Source organism: Pipistrellus kuhlii, unplaced genomic scaffold (assembly GCF_014108245.1).
Source record: "Pipistrellus kuhlii isolate mPipKuh1 unplaced genomic scaffold, mPipKuh1.p scaffold_m20_p_9, whole genome shotgun sequence".
NCBI lineage: Eukaryota > Metazoa > Chordata > Mammalia > Chiroptera > Vespertilionidae > Pipistrellus > Pipistrellus kuhlii.
This window is the reverse complement of record NW_023425595.1, coordinates 8,050,632-8,069,479: the sequence shown is the minus strand read 5'-3', so window position 1 is coordinate 8,069,479 and position 18,848 is coordinate 8,050,632. Positions and strand designations below refer to the sequence as shown.

The following is an 18,848-nucleotide window of genomic DNA, read 5'->3' as shown; positions in this document are numbered from 1 at the left end:
CTTGCACACAGGAAGCCCCCACAGTCACTCAGGTCCCTAGATTCTGGTGCTTTCTGTACCTCACCAGCTTTCCTCACACTGACGTGGATTTTGTTTTCTGGACATACCTGGGGAGAGGAAGAGATTGGTCTTCCCCTGTCTCCTTAGACCCCGACTTGTGCAGTTCAGTAAGACCCTCCATCTTCTGCTGTGCTTCCCTCTCCCCCGCCTTCTCTGCTCCAGCCACCTAGCCTTCTTTATGTCCCTGGAACATGCAGTCTTACCCCCACCTTGCTGCCTTTGCTAGCCCCTCGGCCTCCTAATGTCCCCGGGCTGGTAGGCTCTCAAGCTCGACTCTCAACTGCCCCTCTTCAAAGGAAGTCTTCCCTGATCACCCAGTCTGAAGTGGCTCACCCCTCAGCCCCATCACTCCGGAACCTTCCTGCTGCAGCTCCCCCACATCACCCATTTCCACCTCAAGACCTTGGCTCTGGCCATTTCCTCTGGCTGGAATGTTTTTCTGCCAGTTCTTTCATGGCAGATTCTTCTGAGGGTTCAGGTCTTCACACAAGTATCAATCACTTCATCAGAGAGACATTGTCATCAGTCTCTCATGTTATCCTCCAGTCTCATCTCTTTGTATCACATCCACTCCCTAAATCATTTTACCTATTTGCTTTCTTCAGGTTTTTTTTTTTTAATTTGTCTGCCACACCAGAATTTAAACCCCATCAGCCTATCAATCCTATAGGCCTGTTCACTGTTTGTGTTTCTATCTAGCTGGTCTATTACAGTGGCCCAAGCTATGAATGAATGAATGAATGAATGAATGACTCTACTGCTGACTCCCTGTGGGATCCAGTCCCCCTGAATGGCATTTCTCTCTGAAGCTCCAGGACTAACAGGGGCATGGTGCGTGGCCCTGGAACCGACACCTATGAAGTGTCATTCAATGAAGGCACTTCTGCTTTTCAGGGCCTCAGTTTCCACATCTGTAAAATGAGGCACTGGGGTACATCAACACTCTTCAAGCTATGCCCAGAACCACCCTGGAGGGGGTTCCCACCCGCTGCTTTGCTGCTGCAGGTTTCCAATAAGCAAATGAGCAAACACAAGACAAGGCCAAGATTTTCATGAAGCCAAGCATCCTCCTGGTAAAGCTCTGTATTTCGGGTGAGGTGGGGACAAATCTTTCCTCGCTGCAATAATGGTGCCGGGAGATGGTAGCTGTATTTTCTTAACATCCTTATTCTGTAACAGGAAGAGGCTGACAACCAGAAGCAGATGTCAGTCCTAACTTTTTTTTTTTTTTTTTAATTTTATTGGAAAAGGAAATGAAGTCTGGGACCCTCCACCCGGGAGCTCGGCTGACATGCCACAAACAATGAGGCATTTTCCACCACACAATGAAGAATTAAACTGCCCCGAGGACTCCTTCTTTGCTGTTGTCTGTTTCCTATTTTGGGCTTCCTTTGAAACTGTGGTTTTGTAGCTTTATAAAGTTTGAGATCTCTGAAGACTCTAGATCTCTGAAGACACCGCCTCCAAGGGCCCGTTCCCACGGTCTCTTTCTCATCTCCAGCAAGTTGCTCAGACTTTCCTCCAGACCCAGGTGTGCCTTTCTCCCGGGAGTTCAGAGCTGGGCTGATGGATCTAGAGGACCCAAGAGGACTCTCCCAGCTCAGTCCAACCCTGCATGATGGTCTGCCGGCAACCACTGTCCTCTGACCAAACACACTCCTTCCCAGGCCTCTGTGCACACATACAAATAACAAAATAGCCCTTGAGGTGTATTTGCCAAGTATGCATCTCTTGAGGTGTATTTGCCACACATGCATCTGAGACCCTGCAGGTGGGAGCGGTTGTATCACCCCCATTTTAGCCTCGTTCAGAGAGACCCAGTGTCTTATTAGGTGTCTTGTCTTTGGGAAAAGAAAGGTTTGCAAAGCCAGTTCTTAGAAGCCTTTCTCCCAGCAGCTAAGTGGAAATTTCAAGAGCCTTTTGGCAACCTGTCCTGAACCTGAGAAACTCAGCCTGTCTCCAACTTACTCACTAATGTGGGTGTTGAGCACTGGGGCGGTGCCAGGCACTTTAGTCCATTATCTCAACCCACAAAAGCAAGCTTGTGCTATGATCCCCTCTTCCCCCTTGTGGAAACTGAGGCTCAGGGACGTTCTGTGAGTTGCCCAGGATCCCACAGGAGTCATAAGTGACAAACAGAGATCAGGACTATTATCTGCTCTAAGTGCACCTTCTTCCTTTGTGTCAGTCTCCAAGTCATGGCCCCGAATCCCTGCTCATAGGTGTTCAGCTAGCCTTTCTCTGCTTGGGGTCAACTCTTTAAAATCAGCTCAGCTGAGCTCCTGCCTTGCAGAAGAAGGAAGCACCAGGCACAAGAAAGCACTGCCAGATCCTGGCATTCCCAGGAACCCGAGGGGCCCTCTGGTGCCAACAGCATCAGCAACCCTGGGCTGGGGGCTGCCCTTGGCATCCCCCCCCTCCTCCCTCAGATGCCCCCTCTGGCTGAGAACCCACCAGCCCCTCTTCTAGCCAATGAAGCTATTTCATGAACCTGTCATGTGCCTTGATAACAATGCCCAACTTCCTTTGGGTGTGTGGTTGATGGCCAGGCAGCTGGAGAAGCCATCTTATCATCCACTCAGCTTCCCATTTCCTGTGGGCTCCCTTCTTTGAGTTCCCGCTTTGAGCTGAAATTGGCTGGTTCTACAGGGACAAGAGTCAAAGTAACTGTTACTCCCCTAACCTATAACTCACCTTAGGCTTTCCATATATATAAAAGCCTAAGTGACCAGAGAACTGGAACAACTGGACAGTAGCCATGATGTGCACTAACCACCAGGGGGCAGACACTCAACACAGAGGCTGCCCCCTGGTGGTCAGTGTGCTCCCACAGCTGGAACAACACTGCAGCAGTGGCATGAGTCTCTTGTGAGTCTCTCCGGTGGACACTCCCCCCTGTGCAGTGGGGCTGGGATGAGCTGGATTGGGCCTAAACCAGCAGTCAGACATCCCCTGAAGGATCCTGGATTAGACAGGGTGCAGGTTGGGCTGAGGGGATTCTCCCCTCCCTCTCCCCCACCCCATGCACGAATTTTGTGCACCAGACCTCTAGTATGTAATAAGGCATTATCAGATTTCACCTTAACCGTGCACACACATCCCTGGAGACCTCGAGTGGCCTAACCTCAGGCTACATGCTCGCTTCATCTGAAATGCCTCCCTGTCTTTGCCCACGCTGGACCCTCCCTGGGAATGCTAGCCTCACCTTCTCCACCAGGCAAATGGCTCTTCATCCTTTAGGAACCAGATTAGGAAGTCACTCTGTGCAGATGGTCTATGCCCCACAACAGACTAGGTGCTCCCAGTCTCTGTTCCAGCAGCACGTGGTCTGTACCCCCTCTGATTATTTGCATGTTTATCATCTCCCCCTTGGACTGCCCTCCATGAAAGCCCTTTAGCTTAGACACCACTTCTGTCCTACATCAGCAACAGAAAATGTCTGTCTCCTGGCGGATGGATGGAAGGAAGGGAGGAAGGAAGGAAGGGAGGAAGAAAGGAAGGAAGGAAGGAAGGGAGGAAGGAAGGAAGGAAGGAAGGAAAAAAGGAAGGAAGGACACAGTAACAACAACACAGAACTGAGCCTCTAATGCACATGTGTCAAACACAAGGCCCACGGGCCAAATCCGTCCCGCCAGGCCTTGCAATGTGGCCCGCCTCACGCTGTCATCACTGCACTCCGCTGCGTTTCCATCACAATGACAGTTTATGACTGTTCAGTAAACCATTCGGCCCGCGATTTAGGCTGGATTTTAGATTTTGGCCCCTTCTCTGATTGAGTTCGACACCCCTACTCTAATGCATGCCAGGCACCTTCCTAAACTCTTTACAAGCTCGAGCTCATTTCATGATTACTGAAATCTCAAGAAGGAAGCGAGGCCCAGGGAGGTTATGTCATTTGTCCAAGGTCACACAGCCAGGAAGTGGCCAGGTTGGAATTTGAACCTAGGCCTGTGGATCTGCAAAGTATATGCTCTTTGCCCTGGCCCGCCATGGAGGACAGAAGATGCTGCAGCCCGAAGGCCCACCTGGTAAAGATCAGGAAGCTTGTTTTGGTTAATCGCTGAGAGTGGATTCCCCCCAGGTGCCACACGAAGTAACAGGCCAATGGCCCTACATGGGGTTGCTAGCACTGCTCAGTCATGGGGTTAACTGTGACCGTTGTGATGCTGGGAAGTGAGTTAACCCTGCCATTCTTATTCTGGGGGTTCCTTATTGCACCCCCAGCAGCCGATTTCACCAAGGGCTTGTCAGCATATTAAAAAAGTGCTGTGATGAACTCTGTGAACAAATACTTGCAGAGCCCCAGATTTTACAGGTGGAGCTAAAGAAAATGTTTAATAAAAGGCATAAAACATTGCCCATGTCATCTAGGAGTTTATCACTAGAAGACTAATTGTGCTTGTATTTCTGATTCTATTCCCAAGGCTAATTGTAGAGTGCGTCTTTCTCTCTCTCTCTCTTTTCTCACATCCCTTGAATGGCGATGAGTGCCTAATGGAGGCAGTTCTAAAGCCGGAACATCAGATTATGCCAATAAATATAAACAGAGACACAACCTCCTAGTTGGACAGCAACCAGTGGGAAAGTGGTGACTACAGTGTGAGAAGGCACAGAAGTGTGCAAACTGGAGAGAGTGTGAGTGAGTGTGTGGGTGGGTATGCATGCATTTAAATCTCTAATTATTGACCAGGGAAATGGAGATATGTAAACAACATTTGTAGAGTCAGAAGTCTGTGATTTTGGGGTATGAGACAGATATTAACCAAATTTTTTAATTATAAATACCTGTAGAAATATTAAGAAATGGTGCATCTGCCTATCTCTTTAAGTTTTAAGAAAAGTGCCTGGCCGGTGTGGCTCAGAGGCTGAGCACTGAACCAGGAACCAAGAGGTTGCAGGCTCGATCCCCAGGAGGGGGCATGCAGGAGGCAGTCAATTGATGATGTTCCTCTTATGTCTCTATCTCTCCTATCCCTCTCCCTTCCTCTCTCTCAATAAAAATATTTTTTTTTAAATAAGAAAAGTGGTGTATATCCCCAAAATTAGAAAATAGGTGCTCTAACAAGTAAATGTGCCCTCATGCTCATACTGGCACCACTCACAAGAGCCCAGCTTTCCCAATGGCACGGAGGCAGTGGGTGATGTGGGTAAAGTACTGATGTCTGAGTTGCCCTGGCCCTACACTTTTTCTCTCGCTCTCGCTCTCGCTCTCTCTAACTCTAGGACCTGCACAATCACTTTTGGGCTCTCCCTGCTTCGGATTTCTCCTCTATAGAATGGGGCCTCGCCAAGCGGGGTGGGGGTTCAGCGGCTGCTATTTGGGAAAGTGATTTGGAAAATGTGAGCTGAATTAAGCTAACATTTATGGAAGGCTTATAGGTCTAGTTTCTTCACTAGCACGTTTCACTGTCTATCTCGGTTAATCCTCAAAATGAACCCATTTTATAGAAGAGGAAGCTGTGGTTTAAAGAAAATCAGAGGTAGAGTCAGGCTTCAAGCCCAGGCTGCTCTGACTGGAGGGCTACCCTGCTACACTGGTTACCATGGTCCAGAAGAGCTCGCTCAGCTGTGCTCAGCAACATCTCTAGATCAACACCAAGCACCAACCCCACCCGGATTCACGAACCCACCTCTGCATTAGTTCAGCATCGAGCAAGGAGCTGGTCATTCTGCCCCACAGCTCACCGACCTGCTGCTCTTTGCTTCTCCAATGGCTTCTTTCTGATTTCTTGGCACCCACTGGTGTAAATTCCCCTGAAAGTGAACTTCAAACCATTTTGTTACAAAAACAACATTATCAAACATTCTCCAGGTGCCATGCTGGGTCCTGGGGAAGCAGAACGAGTAAGCCCACACCCCAGCTTCAAAGAACTCACAGTGGAGATAAATAGGAAAATAAATGAGTTCTCTCAACTATTATACACTCAGCAATAGATGTCTGTTCAGGGTATGCTGGATTATGTGTCAAAGGAACTCCCAGGCAAGCCAGTGTGGCACAGTGCTAGCTAAGAAGGCAGGCTCTGGTTCTAATCCTGTTCTGTCCTAGCTGAGCTGTGTGACCTTGGGCAAGTCACCTAACCTCTCTGTTCCTCCTTTGTAAAACTAGGTTAACTATACCTGCCTCAAAGGGCTGTGCTGAGGATTAAATACCTAAGGACACGTGAAGGGCCGAGAACACGGCCTGACACATGGTCATCACTACATGATTAGCACTAGCTCTTCTAACTAGCATGGTCTCTGTCTGTGTATTGCGCAGGCATGGAAACAGTTAAGGCACAACATCCAAAGAAGACATGCAGTGAACGACAATAGATTCAAATGCTAAACTAACTCAGGTCTGTTGTCCAGTGCGAGTTCGTGTGGAAATGGAAATGCCAGCCTTGTATGAATAAGGACAATCAGCAGTCAGCACGACCAGGGTGAGGAAAGCACAACCAGCAGTCTGTCCACACACCCAGGTCCACCGGGAAATGCGAACACCAATTTCCAAGAAATGTCAAATCATATCCCTCTCCCCGTGTAGCTGCCAGGCCCCAGGGAGTGATTTCATGTTCAAATTGCTTTTTAATCCCATGAGATTGCATCCCCGACTCCACCCCCACCCCCATGGTCTTTAAATGATGCCTTTGGACAATATCACTGGCTCCTATGCTGCAGAGAAAATGTGAAAGTCAAAGATCAGGAGATAAACCCCGTGACTCCTTTCTAGGAAGACGGGTGAAATGAAGAGCGAAAGCCTGTGGGATGCCTTTACCTAGGGGATCCTTCCTTGTGTATAAAGAGATGTGGGATTTTCTGGTCAATTTCCTGTTCTCTCCTGCGTCAGGTCTGTCTATCGTTACCGCTGTTCTCTGGATCCTGGTTCAGAGACACCAGTGCCTAGGGCAGTAGCGGCAAGGTGCTGGATGGAGCAAGACAGTGACTCTCCTCCATGCCCAGTGCTCCAACGCCACAGGAATGATCTGCTCTGTGCCTCAGCCCCCCCCCCCCCCCCCAATTTCCGGATGGGGAAATGGATGCTCCAAGGTACTGACTGACTTGACTGAGGTTCCTAGGCCAGTAGGCAATGCAGCTGAGGTTCCAACCCAGATATCAATGCCAAACTGTCTCCACCGGTGTCCCCACACCATAACTCCCTCCCCTTATTTGCAATACCCACCACCACTGCATGCTCCCTCACTCATTACCTGACCCATAGCCCCCTGAACTAGTCTTCAATGAATCTTGTTCTTTCCAATGGCTTCCAACCTACTCAACTTTTAAATTTAATCTGGAATTACGTTATATTATCTAGGAAGCCATGTGTTTGTTAAGTGCATTTTATTAAATAGTCATTCAGATAACTAGATAACCATTAAAATGAGAAGTGTCCTGGTTCTGAGAGTTCCACCAAAAGTCATCTGACAGCCGCATGCCACTGACGGCTGGCCGCTGACCTCGGGTGGGCTTCCTCCCTGCTCTGGAACTGTCCGAGGAACCGGCCTCCCAAAGTCACGTCTGATTTAGATCTGCCAAAGGGCTCCTTTGATTATTCAGCCAGCGTTCCAAAAATTGTTGGGCCAAGAGTTTGTGGAATCAGAAAGTGTTCTTCCAGCCCCAGAGTGAGTCAGACAGACTTCTATAGTGGAGCCAATGACATAAAAGGGATATCTCTGACAATGTCCTTCAGACGTCCACGCAGTCAGTGCAGATACTGCAGGAGTCGTGGTCAGGCAGCTCCGTTTCTTGGGGGAAACCCAGGCTTCTGGGACCCCCGCCTGGAACAGGCCTAGCGCAAGTGCAGTTGACGGGGGCTTGTGATGAGTGAGGCTGGAAAATCCAATCCTGCGTCTTCCTGACCTCTGGGACCCCCTTCCTCAACCTGCTGCACCCTGCAGGCACGTAATCATTGTTTAGGAACCATATGTGGTTAACTTCATAAAGTATAACCTTATTTTAAAGGAGAAAGGTACAATGGATTCCATAGTGCCCCTCCACCCCCAAGTTCATGCTCATCGGAACTCCAGAATGTGGCCTTATTTGGGAAAAGGGTATTTGCAGATATAGTTAGGATGAGGTCATACTGGTTTAGAGAAGACACTCAATGTAATGATTGTTTCTTTCTTTTTTTTCTTTTTTTTATAAACGTAGTGTTTTTTGTGTTTTTTTTAAAAATATATTTTATTGATTTTTTTACAGAGAGGAAGGGAGAGAGATAAAGAGCTAGAAACGTCGATGAGAGAGAAACATCGACCAGCTGCCTCCTGCACACCCCCCACCGGGGATGTGCCCACAACCAATGTACATACCCTAGGCCGGAATCGAACCCGGAACCTTTCAGTCCGCAGACCGACGCTCTACCACTGAGCCAAACCGGCTTTGGCTCATTGTTTCTTTATAAGAGGAGAGGACACACAGAAAGCTAGACTCACATGCCCTAGATGGCTTGCTCAGTGGTTAGAACATCAGTCCATTGACCAAAGGGTCGCGGGTTTGATTCCCAGTCCAGGGCACATATCTGGGTTGCAGGTTCGCTCCCCACCGCAATCGGGTACGTGAAGGAGGTCGCCAGACCATGTGTCTCTCTCACATTGATGTGTCTCACTCTTTCCCCTTCCCCTCTCCCTTCCACTCTCTCTGAAAAGCAATGGAAAAAAATATCCTCAGTAACAAACAAAACAAAACAAACAAGAAATACACACGGAAGGAATACATGAAAAGATAGACACACGGAAGAAAGCCAGCTGGGTGAGGACGAAGGGAGGGCAGAGACCGCCATGACACTGCTGTGAAGCCGGGGACGCCAGGCCTGCCAGCACCCTGGGAAGCCGGAAGAGGCTGGTAGGATGCTCCCCTGGGAACTTAGAGTGAGCACGGCCCTTGCTGCACCTCCAGCTTCCAGGAACATGAGCGATTACATCTCTTGTGATTTGAGGACCTCGGCGTGTGGCCATTTGTTACAGTAGCTCTTGGAATCTAATACAGAAGACAAAGACCAGAGGCTCAGAGAGACCTGGCAGCTAAGGTGAGCTCCTGCCACCAGTGACTCTCAGAACCAGGACTAGACCTTGGGCCTCCCAGCCTGGGTTTTGATCTCACCCTGAGACACAGTCACTTGCTAGAAACCAGCAGCCGGACTCTACCCCAATCCTTCTCTAATTTCACCTGAACATTTGAGGAACACCCCTGAGGTGATGTTTGCCTCTGGAAGCAGCTCTATCCCCCCACCTCCCTACCCCCCGCTTTTGCTCACAGAGAGCTGTGAAAGTGGCCGGAAATGCCACCTGTTATTGGCGAGGTCTCTGTGTTCTCATTGGCTTTCTGGGCAGCCTGGCGTCGGTAAGACCAACCTTTATGACAGGTGGTGACCAGCATGGTTTCTGCCGGGCTGGCATCTCCGGGCTGCTTCAGTCTGCCATCAGCAGGACCTGCTCCCACTTCCAAGACATCAGACAAGTACTCCCCACACCCCTCAGGATGGCCTCGGTTTCACTGCTAATCCCAGCTGACCAGGAGAAGGTCTATTCTTTCTCCATAAATTGATTTCTCCCCCCGAGTCTTCCCCGGGCGCCCCTGGGGGCTGGGCTCGTGGCTCACCCCACGTACACACCCCTCACTGTGTTAGTAGCTCTCACCTCCATCCCAGAGATCATGGGGGCGGGTGGAGAGTGGAAAGGTTCCCTTGCTTTCTCCTTTATCTTCTCCCTGGCCTGCCAGGCCTCCTTGGAAATGCAATCTACTTGTTATTTTAGGCTGGGGTTAGTACATGCCTTTGGACTTGAAAGAAAAATTCAGATCCAAACCTTCAAGATAAACATACCACTGCAGGCATGAGAGTTACCAGAGGGAAGCTTTGAAACCTCAGCCTGCAAAGAATCACTCATCCACCACACACGGGTCCACAAATATTAGTCAAGGGACTTCCGTGGGCTAGGCTCAGTACTGAACAGAGACGGATAAGGCCTCCGCTCCCTCCCACACTTCCTCCCTCCTTCACTCCCTTGCTTTCTCCCTTCTGTACACAAAACTGACTGAACTCCTCTATTGCCAGGCGCTGCAATATACTTGGGGTCCACAGAAGTAAGAAAAGAACTGATATGGCCTCTGGCTGTAGCCCTAAGTGAATTCAACTAAAAGCAGAAAGAGTCAGGGAAGCAGAGTAAAGATGAATACCAATGTAATCTGATAAAGAGCAGGCGGACAGGCTCTGGGCTGGCGTTCTATTCTTATTTTCAAGATTTAATAAACGCTAGTCAGACCTCCCTCTGAGCGCTGAGGCAACACTGCCGGAACGGGGCTCTGATGTACAAAGGGGTGAGGGAGAAAGAATCGTAACCTCTTTGCCCAAAGTTGAGTTCATCATCCTGGCCCCTCCACTGGCTCTTTCCAAATCCTCTGCATTCCCACCCTTTTTCTTAGCAGCCTCAGTATTCTCTTAGGCACCTTAGCTCAAAAACTCAGACATTATCATTTCTGTTCTTGCCTCATCCATTCGTCCCAAAGTCCTATAGAGTCTTCCCATTGCCTCTTGCATCTGCCCCCCACTCCCATCTCCAACCATGTCCCTGCTCACATCAGGCCTGTATTTTCTATTGCTCGGTCCTCTGCAGTAGACAACCTGTTCCAGTCTCTCATTGCATCAGTCCATCCTCTACACCTGTATCAGAGCAAGACCCTAGACCAGTGGTCGGCAAACTCATTAGTCAACAAAGTCAAGTATTAACAGGACAACGATTGAAATTTCTTTTGACAGCCAAATTTTTTAAACTTAAATTTCTTCTAATGCCACTTCTTCAAAATAGACTTCCCAGGCTGTGGTATTTTGTGGAAGAGCCACATGTGGCTCGTGAGCTGTGGTTTGCCGACCATGGCCCTAGACCATTGGCCTGATCCAAATCCTTAAAAGTCTCTCCAAAGCTGAAGAATTAAGTTCAAATTCAGCATTCAAGGACTCCTAGGATCTGGCTTCAATCTACCTTCAAATTTAACATTTCACTACCCTTCTCCACGTTCCCAGAATGACCACCAAAGGGGTATCAGTCTTTCTTTGATGAAAACATATACCCCACGCTTTCCCAAGTCAAGCACTGGTTCAGGCTGCCCCACCACGCGGGCTGCCTTCCTCCTCACCCCCGTCCTCTAAGGCCGCCTCAGTAAAGGCTTTCTCTGCCCACCTCTCACTTCTGTCCTCTAACAGCCTTTCCTGGCCTTGTGGATTCTGCTTCTGGCACCATTTGTACCCTGCTCTGTGTTACAGCCTGTGTTCACGACCTTTATTTTTTCAGACCTGGTGGGGCCTGGAAGACATCAAGTATTCCATTGACGGGAGGTCAATAGAATTAGCTCCCCATCTCTCTCCCCATACCCTGTCTCCACCCCGGTCCTCTTCCATCAAGGGGCAGGTGTACAGTTTACCATCGCAGCTCCATGTGAAAGTAATAACATTTACATTCATGTTTCTTTATTCTTGATTAATGTCTAAATAGTAACATTAAAATAATAGGAACAATCATAAAACCACTGAGTTTGAGCAGACTCAGAGGGCTTCTCTAGGAAAGCCCTCAGTATCATTTTTTCCACCATTTTTCCTCTTCTCTCCCACTATTTTGGGGTCTAGTCTGGATGAACTGAAATTCCCTACCTCTCAGCTAAGAAACTGGTTGCCCATCACCTGTAGCCCCCACCTGCAGACACCAGCTACTTCTCTACCTCTCTCCCCTGGGTTTTCGAGCTCTGACGTGTGTGTGTGTGTGTGTGTGTGTGTGTGTGTGTGTGTGTGTGATGCTCAAACCCCACAGGCCCTTCCTGGGGAACAGTCCTAATTCCCTTCTCTACCCTCTGGCCTCTCTCGGCTCCTACTTTGGCTCCTGTAATCCATTCTCCATGCAGCAGCTGGGGGTTTACTTAAAATGCAAATTAGAACCCGGAGCGCCTCTGCTTGAAACCCTTGGAAGGCTCCTCATTGCTCTCAGAACAAAATCCAAACTCTTCAAAGGCCTGCAGCCCTCACCCGCTCCTCTCACTGCCCCCCCCCCCCCCCCCCCCCCCCCCCCCCCCCCCCCCCGGGGCTCTCCGTACCCACCAGCCACAGCCAGCTTTGCTTCTCTGGGTCCCTGAACACCCCTGAGACTTTGTGTTTGCTGTTCCCTCTCCTGGAAAGACCCCGGGATCTCCCCAACACCAGTGCTCCCATGGGAATCTCTCCAACACCAGTGCTCCCAAACACCCTTCCTTTGCCCCTGGCCCCTGGGGAGGGAGGTGAAGTAGAAAAGGGAAGGTGGGATGTGCCTTTGTCCACTTGACTGGGCACTAAGCATGAACCATCATTAAGTTGTTCAAGTCTAGAGCCGGCCCCCTGGCCTAAGTCCGAATCCGCTTCACCTCTTCGTAGCTATGTGACCTGGGCAGCTACTCCATCTTTCTATGCCCCAGCTCCCTCAGGTATGAAACACGAATGAAGATGGGAGCTCATCTCGGATGAGCATTAAGATGACCTCATAAGGGAGACGCTGCCCATGAAGGGCCTGTGCACATTCAGCAAGTCCTGCTGCAGCTGGAGAAGGTCCCCCAGAGCAGGCCTGCAGGGGCCATGCCCTCTGGCTTAGAAAGAGCACGGGTCTAAAGGCACCCAGACCTCTTCTCCCACCCATGAAACATCGCATCAAGTCTGTAGAGGGAAAAGCAGGTCCCTGGTGTAGAGGGGTGGCCCCAGGTCACGTGGCAGTAGGACACCTTCCCAGCCCCCAATCTGTTTTTGTTTTTTTATATATATATATATTTTATTGACTTTTTACAGAGAGGAAGAGAGAGAGAGAGAGAGAGAGAGAGAGAGAGTTAGAAACATCGATGAGAGAGAATCATCAATCAGCTGCCTCTTGCACACCTCCTACTGGGGATGTGCCCACAACCAAGGTACGTGCCCTTGACCGGAATCGAACCTGGGACCTTTCAGTCCACAGGCTGACACTCTATCCACTAAGCCAAACCGGTTTCGGCTCAGTCCCCAGTCTGGACTCCAGATGTCCCCAGGCACTGGTGTAGCCCCTGGAGTGCATCTTTGAGAGGCATTCCCTGCTCAGAACCCAGGCTCATGCAGCACCCTGCAGACCTCTTTCCTGCCCTGGCCAGGGACGACTTCAGCTGAGCATCTGTCTCCTTTCTTCGTGGAGATGGAAATAGAGGGGGGCAGGGGTAGGGACCCAGGGCTTTGGGAAACGGAGTGGAGCCCTTTTCAGCCAGAAATAAAAACCTCCTGTTTGGCTCTGGCCGGTGTGGCTCAGTTGGATGAGTTTTGTTCCATTGCTCCAGAAGGTCGCCAGTTCGATTCCCGGTCAGGGCACATGCCTGGGTTGCAGGCTCAATCCCCAGGATGGGGTGTGCAGGAGGCAGCCAGTCGATGTTTCTCTTTCACATCAATGTTTCTCTCTCCCTCTTCCTTTCTCTCTTTAAAATCAATAAAAACGTATTTTTTTTTTTTAAATGCCTTCTGTGTGGACATAAGCAGTGCTTTTCCAAAGCCCAGGAGCCAAGGAGGTAGCCAACTCCTCCCTTTAGATAAATATGGCACCGGCAGCCCTGCTTCATGGAGGCAGCCGGGAAGGTCCAGGGGGGTTCACGGATGCTCCATGCACTGGCTGGGTAGCTGAGGGACCTGGATGAAGCAACAAGACCGCCCACCTGCATGGAAGCAGCACTTGGCATGTGCCAGGCGCATCTGCGTGAGCGACGTGGGCTCTGACACCAGAACCATCGTGGTCACCATTCCACTGGTAAAGCAATGGGGGCAAGCAGAGAGGTGGACTTCCCACTGTCTTCCACACCAGCCTGAGGTGTCCTGACTCCTGTAGGTATGTTTCACTTTCTCCCACTATGCCCCACCACTCCACAAAGCTGATGAGGTTTCTCCAGATGCCACAGGCGCGCTATGTGATTCCGAAGGTACTTATATATGCTGGGCTCTTTGCTGGCAGACACGGATTCTTCAGGCAGCAAAGCTAGGCCAACAGCACCAACAGAAGAGCTCACTCCACGGAGACAGACAGAGACAGAAGAATCATAAAAGAATTGCGAGTTAGCCTCAGTCCTGCGGAGGAAGCAAAAGGGGCTGCAGGGAAGAATGAATGCAACCTTTTCTTTGAGAGGAGGTAACATTGCGTGTGTGGCTTTCACTGCGGATTTCAAAAATTTTCAAACACGCGCACAAACAGCAAGGGCACCACCATGAAGCCTCCTGCGCCCCTCCCTGAGCCTCGGCAGCCCTGCCCATTCTTATTCTGATGCTGTTTAAAAATACATGCTAGTAAATAAGCACATGGAGTTTTAAAAAGCAGCAGTCTGGGGGGGGGGGGGGGCGGTTGAGGAGATCTGAGGTTTGGTCCTGGCGCCACCCTAGACTGGCTGTGTGGCCTGGGCCTGGAGGTCAGGCCCCTGCAGCCCACAATCAGGGAGGGGGTCCCCGCGTGGCAGACAGCCACTGTGGCCTTCCCGGAGTCTCCCCTCCCAGGAGACAGCCTTCCGGGCAGACACCGCGCATCTGTGGGGGGAAGCTTTGCAATTAGCCCTGATTTATGATCTGACAAACGGCCCGAGAAGTCCCTGCCCGCCTCCACCCAATCCTGGGCAGCCCCCCTCTCTGAGAGGGGGTCCCCAGGGGCTTGGCTCTATCTGGCCCAGATGGGAAGACCAGAAACTTCTGCAGACAGGTGTCAGCCAGCATCCTGGGGGACAGCCCAGGCAGAGGCATCCCCAGCAGATCAGTCCCAAGTGCACTCCCAGCAAAGCTTCCCCACGTTGCACAGACACAAACCCACTGGCCAGTCAGGAAAATCCCTAAGCCACATGGCCAGCTCTCAGAGACAGAGCGGCTTGTCTGGCCCAGGGCCCTGGTCTCCTGCAATAGCTGGCCTTCATTCACAGCATCACTTTGTTGATGCTGAGCTGTGAGCTTACATGAAGTCCAAGGGGTCCAGTCTCAGCTCTGCAGGACCCAGGAGCTCTGGGCCTCCTGCAGTTCCTTTCCGTTTTTCCAGAGCCTGCATGGTCATCCTGAAGACCAGGATGGAAACATGCATCACGCATCTTAAAGCACGTGTCCTGGGGAGAGGCCGCCATGGTGAAGACAGGGCCTGGCTCACGGACACTTGGTGATGAAGCATTCCGATCAATGGCTGAAAGCAAACCTGTACGCAGCCTGCCTGTGTTTGAATCCTGACTCTGCCACTTGCAAACTCTAACCATCGACAAGGAGTGTCACTCCTCCTCCCTCAGTTTCCTCTCCTGCAAGAATAGCAGCAGCTACTTCATGGGGTTGTTATGACCACATAGATCGTAGCCAGCACATAGGAAACACTCAATAGATGTTACTCAATAGTCACTCTCTGCTTCCCCCACCCAGAAGCCACTGCTTATTCATCCCCTCACCCCTGAAGGCTAATAGATGTTTGTGGAATTAAAATGCAATTGCATACGGGTTGGAGAAACCTGAGGGAAGAAGGAAACCGGCATCTAACAAACCGCTAAGTCCAGGGCTTGGCACTGTGTGGCTTGGAGGGACCACGGGTGTTGGGGTGCAGGAGCAATAGGGTGGGGGTGGGGACAGGCTCCTGGGATCCAGAAAATCCCTCTCCCTACCAGACCGGTTTAGTCCGGTTTTCCAGGGGACAAGGTTCAGGGAGGTCTTGGGCAACGATGAGGAATGTTCCACGGGGCCCCTGGGGAGGGGGCAGGGGGCCTACAGCCTCACAAGGGTTCCATTGTGTCTTCTCTGCACCGGCTGCCCCGACAGTGGCCCAGTCTCTGGGGAGCTCCCACGAGAACAAAAAACGAGTGAAGGGGAGGCTGAGGAGGGGGACACTCTGGCTGGGACAGAGCCTGGGAGAGGGGCAGAGGGGGATTGTATGCCAAGTCAGAAAGGCGAGGGTGGGAGGGGGGGCTGCCCTGTGCTGGGTTCCCCTGGGTTGACCCTGGTTCCATTCAATTAAAAAAGTGGGGGTTGGGGGGGGGGGGATGGTCATGGTAGACTAGAAAAGCAGGACATGGCCGGGCCTGGACAGAGCCGAATAAAAGTCCTTTATTTGCCTTAATACCCCTTAAATGCACAAACATGAAACCCTAAACCCTCCCTCTCTGTTTCTTTTGGATGTGGCTGTGCCTGGCAGAGCTTTCCCCTCTTGCCTGAGCTTCTGACCAAAATTATACCCGTTTCCTGTTTAAAACTCTCCAGCTCCATGGGCTTTTGACATGCTCAGCACTGGCTCCAGAAAGGCTGGGAGCAGGAGGAGGGATGCCCAGGGGAGTCCACTCTCAAGCTAGCGATGCAGACACCAAACTGGGGGCCTCAGTGGGGCTGGACCAGGGTCCCGGGTAGATGGGGGAGGGTCCTCAGCCCCTAGCAGGATAGGGTAGTGGTTAGGCTGGTGGGGAGGGAGGTCCTCTATAATCTTTATGGGACTACATCCTGGTTCTGCTACTGCCCAGCTGGCAAGCCATCTAATCCTTCAAGGTCTCGCTCCCCTTATCTGTGGAATGAGGATGGCGATGACAGCGGCCCTGTCACAGGGCAGCGATGAGCTGTAAATGAACGCAGCATGGAAACTACGCACAGCAGAGCCTGGCCCAGGGTGAGAGCTCAGTAAGAGATGCCGTTATTATGATGCTAATTATGGCACTGTCTTCAGAATAATCCTCGGCCACAAAGGGCGATTTCCCAAGAGCTAGCAAGGGAGGGCACTCTGACCCCCTGACCCTCCGCAGAGGCAGTCAGCAACTGAGCAGAGATGAGTGGGGCTGGCCTGAAGAGCCTTTCCTGAAGTGTGCTCAGATGTTAATAAGAGCACTAGAAAAAATAAAAATAAAAATAGGCTCTGTGATCAGTGAAGTCTGAGAAATACTGGCTTAACCCATTAAATAGAATCTTTTTTTTTTTTAAACCCTTACCCAAGGATATGTTTTTACTGATGAGAGAGAGAGAGAGAGAGAGAGAGAGAGAGAGAGAGATATCGGTTGCCTCTGTATACACCCCACCCGGGGATCAAACCTTCAACCTATGTATGTGCCCTGACTGAGAACTGAACCCACAACCCTTTGACCAATTGGCCGTCGCTCCAACCAACTGAGCGACACCGGCCAGGGCTAAATAGGAGCTTTTGTGAGAGCCTTTTTGGGATCCAGGGTGCATCTTGAGTCTCCAGAAAGGGCGGCCAGAATACACCTGGGTTCTGCTATACTGTCATTTAGAGCCATGGGCTGGTGTGTGTCACCCGCTTAGGGAATGGCTGGATGCCATTCCCCCTTAAGCATGTGAGTGCTGTTAATTCCTCCTTCCATTCATTCACACTTTTCATCTCCTCCTGAGCCCTCACGCCTCCCTCTCCTATTCCTAACCCTCCTCCCTCCTCAGGGTACCGCACAGAGTCTGGTTTATGAACTTACTGGCCCTGTGTCTTCGGAAGAGTCAACTTCTTGGAGCCTCTAGCTCTTACCTGTGAAATGGGCAGAGTGAGCCTTGCTCCGTCTGCTTTCCTGGGTGGTTGGTTGTGAGAAATCAGATGAGTGGGCAGCACAGAGGGCTCAACAGACATGAGGAGTCACTATTGGGTCCTTCCTTGTGGTCTTAAGGAGCAGCTCCTCCCGGGAATACCCGCTCGCAAAGACTGCTGAGGGCAATGCTCATTCCTAAAGAAAGACGCTGCAGAGGTGGAATGTCAGGTGCAGGGACCCTGCAATGAGATGACGATACTACTTGGGGGCGGGGGAGCATTCTTGATACGCTCAAAGCCAATAACATAAGAAGCCCACCAGCCATAGCCCTGCTCAGTCCTGACCACACCCTCCAAGCCAGTGTCTCAAGAGTGTCTGCTGGCTTGAGAAAGCCCTTACAGACCCAGAAATATACATGTGAACAAATGCCCAGTTATTTATTGCTTTGCTCTGCCAGCCAGGGCAAGAGCGCAGGGGGCAGACAGAGGTGGGTAAGCGGGCCCACAGGGGCCTGGGTCAGCAGGCCTGGCGTTTGCTTGTTGCTGTGTGACAGGCTATTCCTGTCCTCTGGTCATGATTTCCCTTGTGCTCATAGGCAGGAAGAGGGTGAGTGTGCATTCTGCCTTCCCTGGCATTCTGGATTCCACTGTGGGCACTGTAAGCAGAACACACACTGGGGGGCTGGCAATAAAATTCAGAGAGGACAGGCCCAGCTGAGACATGACCCTGAGCTGAGTTTTTGCTTTCTAGGGCAGTGATGTGAAAATATTAGGTCTAGTAATAATTAATGTCGTTTTCTAATACTTTTTTAAATCGAATTTATTTAAACAATACAACAAAATTTAATCAACAATATAGTTGCCGTTGTTTTCTACAACTTGTGCCCAATGCTCAGGAAGCATTTTAATCCCTCTTTTGTAAAATTCTTATGATTTTGATGCAAAAAATTCGGTCAATGCATTTTTGAGGCATTCTTCATTATTACATTTTTTTCCAAGAAGAAAGTTTTGCAAAGAACGAAACAAATGGTAATCAGAAGGGGCAATATCAGGAGAATATGCAGGTTGAGGGAGAACTTCCCATTCCAACTGGCGCAGTTTTTCAGCAGTGATTCTTGCAGTATGCGGTGATGCGTTATCGTGGTGAAGAATTACGCCCTTCCGATTAATCAGCGCGGGTTCTTTTTCTCTTAAAGCTTGGGCTAACCTTTCCAATTGGGCACTGTACACTGCACTTGTAATGGTTTGGGTAGATGGTAAAAGTTCATCATGAAGAATTCCTTTAAAATTCCACCAAACACACAACATCACTTTTCTCGCATGCAAGTCAGG

The 18,848-nt window shown here is 50.5% G+C and overlaps 1 protein-coding gene across 3 annotated transcripts in view; it reads right to left on the bottom strand.

The window, feature by feature from the left end:
• The window catches only part of TSPAN18 (tetraspanin 18), a 139,426-nt gene that overhangs the window by 68,384 nt on the left and 52,194 nt on the right, over positions 1-18,848 (bottom strand). Inside the window, exon 1 of one of the 3 annotated variants that reach the window (XM_036427007.2) lies at positions 9,390-9,650. The exons of the other annotated variants lie outside the window; for them this stretch is intronic. The gene's annotated coding sequence lies outside the window, so the exon portion shown is untranslated. Of the gene's footprint in view, positions 1-9,389; positions 9,651-18,848 lie in introns of those variants that run through there. 3 annotated transcript variants of the gene reach the window in all.